The sequence below is a fragment of the Dryobates pubescens genome, chromosome 8, assembly GCF_014839835.1.
Source record: "Dryobates pubescens isolate bDryPub1 chromosome 8, bDryPub1.pri, whole genome shotgun sequence".
NCBI classification, from domain to species: domain Eukaryota; kingdom Metazoa; phylum Chordata; class Aves; order Piciformes; family Picidae; genus Dryobates; species Dryobates pubescens.
In genome coordinates this window covers 34640877-34650107 of record NC_071619.1, presented here as the reverse complement: position 1 = coordinate 34650107, position 9231 = coordinate 34640877, and positions in this window count along the sequence as shown.

Below are 9231 nucleotides of genomic sequence, written 5' to 3'. Positions count from 1 at the left end.
TTATAATAAGGAGTAGACTTTTCCAATCAGTTGTGCTTGCCACTGCTTTTCCTCCCCATCCTTGTGAAAGAAAATGCATTATCCTCCTCTTGTGCTTACATATGATTAGATGTTTTCTTTCATGAGAGGCTATTGCATGGGTCAAAGCTCCTGGGCAGATGCAGAGCAGATGTCTGATATGAAAGGAAAATTTCCAAAGCACAGTAATTTCACACCACCAGGTCAAAGCCCTTCTCTTAAAGTCAGGGTCCCTAGCCTTTTCTAGGTGGTGGTGCAACTATGAATTTTTTACACACATAAAAGCAACATAAGCATTACTGAATGAACTGACTTTATGCCAGGCACACATTTCCACTCAGCCCGGTCTGTTAAACTTATAACCATGCTCCTCCCCACCTCCATTTTTGATTGTTTTCAGGGAGACATCATCATCCTCTGGGTGTGAATGCCAATAACCTTTGCTCATCCTTGCAAAACATGTGGCAACATTGCTTTGACAATGCATCTGCCCTCAGCTGCAACTCGTCCAGTATCGGCCATTGTGCAAGTACCTCCTGGAAACCCTACAGTGTTTTTCCTGTGAAGCCAGCAGGGGCTGAAACTGTGTCTGGTTCTGAACATGGGTCACTGTTTTGGTAGCTAGGGTGTGAGCAGCCTCTTGAGCCAGTTCAGCTCTGATGCTTGCCCTTTCCTTCCCATGCACCACTGATCTGGACTCCTGCAGTGTCCCAGGCTCTCTGGGCAAAAGGCCCAGGCAGCCAGGCGAGGAGTGCACACCTCAGCAGGGAGGTCTTCATTTCAGTGAGGTTATAGAATCATAGAATGGCTTGAGTTGGAAGGGACCCTAACAATCATCTAATTCCTGCCCCATTCCATGGGCAGGGGCACCTCCCACTAGACCAGGTTGTTCAAAGTCTCATCCACTAAGTGTCTTAAACGCTTTCAGTGATAAAGGTGTCCACAGCTTCTTTGGGTAACCCATTGCAGTTTCTCATCACCCTCATAGCAAAGAACTTCTTCCTAATGTCTAATCCAAATCTACCCTGCTCTAGTTTAAAACCATTGCCCCTTGTCCTATCACCACAGGCCCTTATAAATAGTCCCTTTCCAGCTTTCCTGTAGGCTTCCTTCAAGTACTGGAAGGCCGCTATAAGGTCTCCCTGGAGCCTTCTCTTTTCCAGGCTGAACAGACCCAACTTGCTCAGCCTGTCCTTATAGCAGAGGTGCTCCACCCCTCTAATGTCTTTGTGGCTGTCCTCTGGACCCTCTCCAACAGATCCATGCAATTTGATTTACAGTGGGATGCAAGCTAAAGCTCCACTTACTGCCTGGGAGCTTCCTCCAGCTGTTACAGCCTGCATTGCTGCTCAGGGCCTGGGCCTGAGCTGGGACGGCCCTGACTGCTCAGAAGACAGACCATGCAAACATTGGAGACAAAATATACTTCATGCCATAGCTCCTTGAAGCATGACTAGGGTGATGACCTAAATTCATGGATGTGCATTGTGAAAACAGGGCAAGGGAAGGGGTGAGAATTGAAACCCCATGAGAGTGCCTGGGTGGCTCCTGTGTACTGTAACAGCTTCCTCACCTTCCTGCAGTACTCCGTTTGACCTTGGGTTCAGCAAGAATGCAAACACCTTAAATTGAGCATGGGCTAGCAGCTGCCAAATCCCATCTGGTGACTGCTGGCAGGCTGAGCAAGATGCATCCTAGGTGGCTCACATCTCACTTGCAAACTGGCTTTTTGTTTATGGGGCTGAGATCAGAATGGGCAACTGAAACTGCTCTGACTTGAGAGAAAGAGCAAGGATTTGGGAGGCTCTGGCATGGTTGCTTGCCATGACACAAACCTGTTGTGTAACCATGCCCCAGTCACCTAGCTTTCACCCCCCTCACCTTGCTTTCCAGAAATCTGGGTAAGCACTGTTTTAGCAGGGTATTTGGGGCTGGTACACTGAGGTCTGTATGAAGTTTGGCTGTCACAGGTGGCAGGTACCACAGAAGGGCCCATGAGGGAAAAATAGCTGACACTAGCACCTGCTTTTTTCCTGCAGGACATCACCTGCACTCTGATGGGTGCATGGTCCCAGTCTACCCAGAGAAAATACAGGACAGAGACATTTGCACCAGCCCTGCCTATTTTCCAGGAGCTTCAGGCTCCAGGGCTGTGAAGGAATTTCTCTCATCAATGTTAAATTTGTGTTAAAAGCAGCAGCATCAGTTGTTTTTCTCACCTCCTCCCTCCCCACAAGTGAGGCATGAAGTGCCTTTCAGGTAACAGACCATACTCAATAGCACAGGAAATCTTGGGTTAGAGAAGGCTGCTGTTGTTAGGACAACACATATCATAAATGCTTCCATAACTGAGTACTCCTTGCCTGGTCCCAACCACTCTCCTTATGCTTCACGGCCTCTCTCCCACTTGACGGGTTGCAAATGAGGTCAAATTCTCTGGAAATGGTTTGCAGCACTTTTTTCCCTGTATATAATAAAAAGCACCAAATCAAAGCCTTTCTCATGTCACCACTACATCAGCAAAGATGCCTAAGCTGTGGTGTTGGATTAAAGGTGATTTTGATCAAACTGCTGCAGTTGACTGACTTTGCACTGACAAACCCGGCCAGAGAAGTCTGGGAGCTGTTCATCCCTGTGAGGACCAAGATGCCCTCCTCTCACACATCTGAATGGCAGATATAGTTAATGATAATTCATGACTTACATTTGCACAGTACAAAGTGTGCTACGGATGTTCCACAGGAGCTTTCTAGCTGCAAATAGCAGCGCTACACATCTGGCCCTGTACTGCTATCTGGCGAAGAAGAAAGCTGTGTATGACCTATCAGCTATGCAACTAGAGGGCACAGAAGAACTGAGGGAAGGGAAACTAAGTCATAACTTCTGGGACATGGCAAGGTTAGCACACTGTTAGAACCAATACACAGTGTCCAGACCTCATGATTACATATCTCACTGAAAATACAGGCCACTGTGTTTTCTGCCACTGTGGGGGCCTTTCCTGCTTCCTTTCCTGCCACCTACTGACCAGTCATCCCTACTTTGGGCAATATACTAGATCCTCACCCTCCCTCCTAAGACTCTCCATTTCCACACATTCCCCCCCCCCGCCATGAGCAAGACTTGACCTGCTTTGTAATATCTGATCAGATTGCAACCAAAGGTCATACAGCTGCACAGACCATTAAGCACCAGTTCACTTGGGCAGAAGCAAATGGCTCCATTATACTAAAGTCCCATTACTCACACAGCTCACCTTAAGCACCAGGGTATCGTCTGGGCAAGGCAGGGAAGGTAATAAAAATGCAGTCTGCCCAAGCCATGGTTCTTGCTGGGGAGATCTGGATGTGGAAAGTATTTCCAGATATTTCCAGATCTGTGCTGCTTAAGGTACAATGGGAACACATTTCAAGCAGCTAGATTTACATGTCTGGGACTAGGATATTTGGGCAAGTTATTGCTTTCTGGTATCCTGCCCCTACCTGCCTGATGCAGAAACTGGGCTTTTAAATGACTTTTCATCCAAATGCATGTGAAAAAGTATCCCTGCTGGAAACTTCTCACTGTAGCACAGTTCTGTTTGTGTTGGAAACCCCAGTTACCACCACCCAGTAAACCAGAAGAGTGATTTTGGAGGGATTCTTCTCAGCAAATGTCCAAAACTAGCAGATATTGCAAGAGGGTAGAAGGTCACGTAACACCCATGCTACAAGACTCTTCTGAGTCCTGTCCATTACCTATTACAGTCAGAAACTCCTTTCTTGCTGCTTGCTAGGCAGTTTCTATTCCTCAGTCTCTCTTTAGGCACTGTTTTGCAGAGTGTCTCAGGCATATTTTGAGGCCTGGTTTTGCTTCACAGACCTGGGGTATCCACATTGGGCCAAAATCTCTGCATTTCCAGTTTTTCTGTCTTGCTTCAGTCACAGCCTCTGCCTCTGACTCAGACTGATATTTCTGATAGGATCCCAGAAAGGGAGGAAACAAGAATAAATAGCATCACGCCCTCCTCACGTGGGTTGTGGTGCAGAGCTGAAACAAAAGATGAGGAAGAGCCCGGGCTGGTGAGGGAGGGGGTTCAGCTGAAACTAACCTACATTTTGGGGATTCCTCCACTCTAATGGGGCACTGAAGCAAGGACATTACCAGCTTCTTCTCTCATACCAGGACCCAAGCTGGCTATTACTTCTTCCTAACTATCGGAAGCATGAGTTGTCTGTCCTAACCTGCCAGAGCTGGAGACAACACTGCCCTAAGAGACAATTAATGCTGTCGGGAACGATGAGGGCGGGTTAGCATGGTAAAGGTCATGGATACAGGGCACACAGCCCTGACTGAGGGTGACACTGAGTGTGCTTCTCTCTGGAGAGTGGCATTAAGGAGATGGCAAGCCCAGGTCACTTTGAAAGAGTAATGCTTTGAAACTTGCTAAATAGCTTTACTGTCAAGGAGGGATGAAGAACTTAAAGATTTTGACAATAAACAACTGATCCTCTGACCTGATTCAAAACCTGGTCTGGTGAGAATGGATGGTGACTCAGCCTCAGAGGGCTGATTAGTACTCTTCATGCCAGAATATGCTGGCCTCGATTTGATTCTTTGGTGATACCTGCATCATGAAGAGCTCCTTACATCTGGCACATATTGAGAGTTTTGGAAGGCCACTAGGCTGAAACTGAGCCAACCACCTACATTACAGTCCATACCTGTCAGCCAGAAAGGCCTGATGGTATCCCAAACATGGATTCCTTTGTATCCCAACAGAGAAGCCATACACAAAGAGTTTTTGTGAAGCTCTCCTTAGAATGGCCCCATGTGCATGTGGGTTTCCTCAAAACATTACAAAATGCTTTTCTTAGGTGCCTAGGGGTTTGTTCTTTCACTCCTCAGGGTGCTGCAGCTAATAGTAAAATACTTTCCTGCCTCCACCAAACAAAATACAGCTACAGGAGCAATGCCCTACCTGGCAAAGCTCAGTATTGCATTTGCAGCTTATTTGCTCAGATAATAATTATAAGCCACACCAGTAAAAAGCCTCCCATTGCAGTTTTTGCCTTTATCACTGCATTTGCATTAAAGGTTGTGCTGATTGCAGTTGGCTGGTGGGAGTGAAAGGAAAGGTAATTTCCGCATTCCAAATAGCTCTATGATTTCCCAGGACGAGATAAGGAGGGGTCATGTCATTGATCTCTCTAATGTGGGATATCTCAGGGCAGATGGGGGGGATGGGTTAGATACAGGCAGGCTGCCCATTCTGGGTGAGGGGCAGAGCCCCACAGAAGAAAGTAGAGCAAAAGCTTCCACAGGACTGACTTAACATCAGGAGATCTCTTTCTTCTTTTCAGCAGAACTACTATGGTGGAAATGAGCTCTAGTATGAGGCAGGAACAGCTGATTGTAACAGTGTGTGCTCATTAATACCTCTGAGATTGAAATGAAGAACTGAAATACAATCTCGACTACTTTCTCTAAGTATTCAGAGACCTCCTGATCAAAATCTCAAGTCCACCATGACAGACCTCCAAGAAACCAACTTTGTGTTTGTGACAATTCTAAAGATAGAAAATTATTATCAAAACCCTAAGCATTTTCAGACTTCCCCTGTGTGCCCTGATACGACAAAACAAGATGAAAATTCTCCTTGCTTCCAGATGACAGTTCTGTTCTCCATCTCAAAAGGGGAATGAAGCAGGGAGATGAAAATGAAGTCTAGTACATCAGGAAGCATGGAATGTAGTATTCACCTGTTTTGTTACACCATTTTTTCTTTTGATACTCTGCCATTTAAACTTCTTTCTTGTGGTTGGCTTTCTGCCTTAGTTCATGCATAGGACAACTTGACTCTTGATCTGGGAGCTACAGTTGCAGTATGTTCTAGTTATGCCACAGCCCACCTGGGAGAAAAAAAGGGAACGATGTTATGTGTCGTTCTACATCTTCACCTCACCCTTCTGGGGTTTTTGCTGTCCCAGCCTGTTGTACCTCACAGATTGAATAACACTGCGCAGCATCTCAGTGCAGCCATGGGCCAGGCACGTGCTCTTGAAGGGACTTTCCCACTGCTCTTAGGCGAGTATCTGGGCGCCTCTTGGTTTACATAACTGTGAGAAACATATGGGGTTTAAAATTCCTAATACCTCAATTTGTTATGGAAATAAAATACATGCTTGCTGGATAAGGATGCTGTTTGCAACTTACACCACTTGTTGAGTCAGAGGGAGGAGGAAGAGAGGAGAGGCTGGGTTAACATGTGCAGTTCTCTGTCCCAATTCTTTTGATAATGGCCCCGGTCAGCTGATTGTGACCTTCTGAAGTACACAGAGAACACCAGAAGACTGATTTCTGCCAGCCCAGCTGAGGCTCTCTGCATGGCTGTGTGCAGAGAGCATGCTTCAGAAAAGGATTTTAGTGGTGTGGAGGTGAGAGGCCTGGAGAGGGAAGGAACCTTTCCAGACACCAAGTTGGGCAAGCGTGGGGCAACCATCCACCCCATCCCTCTGTCAAAGTGCTCCCAACCTGGAAGGAAGCTGATCCTTCACATGGTTCTCCTTCTCTGATGCCTTTCCAAAGCACTGCAAAGCACCTTGCCAGCTTTTAGGACACACATACCTGTCTGGCAAGATCCCAACCCAGCTCAGCTAAGCAGGAGGTGCTCCTACACCCCTGCAGTCATTGGCAGCCACCCTCAGCCAGCCCACGCAGGGCTTGCACCAGAAACCCAGCACTGGGTCACTGGCTGGCATCCATCCCTCCCAGGAAGACAGTTTTGGGTGTTTGGTTGTTGGGGTTTTTTTCAAATATGGTTTCCATTGTTTAGGAGATTAAGGACGTGGTTGAGGCATGTGGCATTTTTCCTCTGGGATGTAATTAGAAAGGAGGAAAAATGAATCTGTATATTTATTTACTCTTCCAAATTCAAAATAAGATATAAGAAGGACCCTGGCAGAGCAGGGTGAAGGCTTGTCTGGCCATTGCCCTGGCTTTGACAGTGGCTGCTACCAGATGTCCAGGGAGATGGTAAAACAGGGAAGTACACACCGATAATTGTTGAAGGCACGCAGTTAGCTCCCAGTACTGCCCTGTGCCAGTGGCAGCCTGCCAGTGACTGGGTGATAAATGTGACAAAAAAAATCTGCAGACTTATACAGTAAAGTTTTGCAATATTTTCCTTAAAGCTGCAGTTCCTGGTACAAGGGGTTGCATAGGTGCTTTGACCAAAGGGAAATGGGATTCTATCCTGGAACAGCCTGAGAACAGAGCTTACATGTATGCCAATGGCACCCATAGCCATAGAACATAAAAAAGGACTATTTTCCCCTATTTATTTATTCATAATATTTTGATTTCTAAATGTTGAAGCTCTCTAGATGACTAAATACCTGAGATTAGTAGCAGAACATGTAAATATTTTTTCTTTACACAAAGATAAGCATTTTTCTTGACTTTCAGGGAACCTTGACTCTTCTTTTCAGAGACAGCAAGCACGTGGCACTCCCACAATCTCCAATAAGCCCTCTGCCAACCTCAGCAAGAGTCTGAAAACAGTGATATTCTAAAGCAGGTCCAGCAGAAAAAACCAAACCATGCTGTGCAGTGGATTTCTCTTTCATGACCACCAACTCACTATTTACTAAACAAGGTTAGATATAAAATGCAGATTCTGTGCAGAGAAGACAGCAATAAACCCAGATTTTCATGCACCTTGAACATTCTTATCTGCACTCTGTCCCAGCTCCAGTAAGGGCTACTAGCACTGCAATTTTTTTCATTAATATAAATGAATGTTTAGAAAGAAGCAGCTGGCTACAGAAAGGTTTCCTTTGTGTCCCGCTTGCCAATCACGTTGATGTGTAGTGTTTGATCTCCTTTGACTATCTGATTCAGGGTACTTTGTCCCGTGAGAATACAAAAGGAGCTTCTGATCTCAGAACACAGGCTTTGCATTTAAGATCACAGGCTGTGAAACTGTGAGGCATAGACTGAGATATTTTACAGGGCATTAGTACTAATAATTACTTCTCCTACAGCCTTAAACTTTCCTGAGGGTGTTGGTTTTGTTTTTCTTCACAGATGGAGTAAATCACAATGATACATTTAGGAGCACTCTGCAGCAGCCTCTGAGAGAGAACGCATGCACACGTACCAGCAAGGGTCACTGACATTCACTTGAGAGTAGCTATGTAAATTATTTCCATCTTTTTCTATTGACATTTCTGAATGATGCAGTTACTCCCCTGCCCCTTCTTAGATACCAGGATATACTAGTTTTGAAACATCTGAATATAACCACACATCTTCAGACTTGGCAGAGCTAGATAATGGTTGGACTCAGATGATGTTAAAGGTCTTTTCCAACTAAAGTGATTCTGTGATTTTTCTCACAGTTGGCTTTTGTTTATTTCAAAATGCATCTAGCTGGGCAAGCATAGGTTGAAATGTCTTAGTTCGTTCAGCAGATTTCATCTGGGTGCTTTTCTCCATGTCTGGGCTACTGGAAGTCAAGTCATCATTGAACTCAGTCTGGGCTACTGGAAACCAAGTCATCATTGAAACTCAGAAATACTAGAGAGAGGGACAAAGACTTTTCCAGTTTTAAGGCCTGGGATTTATACTGGGATTTATATATATATCTTAACTGCCACCTGTTCCAAAACATAGCCAAAGTGAATGAGATCCTGCTCCCCTTCCAATCCCAGAAGATGCGACATAAAATCAATCTAAGTATCTAGCTTTGCCCTTTCTAATCGCATTGTCCAAATGTAATTTTGCAAACTGCTGTCTAGGTAAACCAATTTATGTGCACCAATGTGTGCAGTGCCAAGAACTATAAAAAGAATTAAAATTATTCTTTCATTAAATTCTACAAATAGGCTTTCACTATGTTATCTTAGGAAATCTTTTAAACCAGCAACCTTGCAGTGAAGAGAAGGAAAAAGGTGTCTTCGAACAAATGCCATTTCAAGGAGAAGTTATTTATTTTGGAGACCAAATACTCCAGTAATGAACAAGTGTTGTTTGTGCAAATGTAACAGGCAAGTAAATGAAAAAACACCTATTTGTCATTATAGAATTATAGAATTGTTTTGGTTGGAAAAAACCTCTAAGACTCTATCAGATCAAACCATAAAACGAAGAGCACTACGGCCATTAAACCATGTCCTGAAGTGCGATGCCCACACAGTTTTTGAACATGTCCAGGTACAGTGACTCCACTAG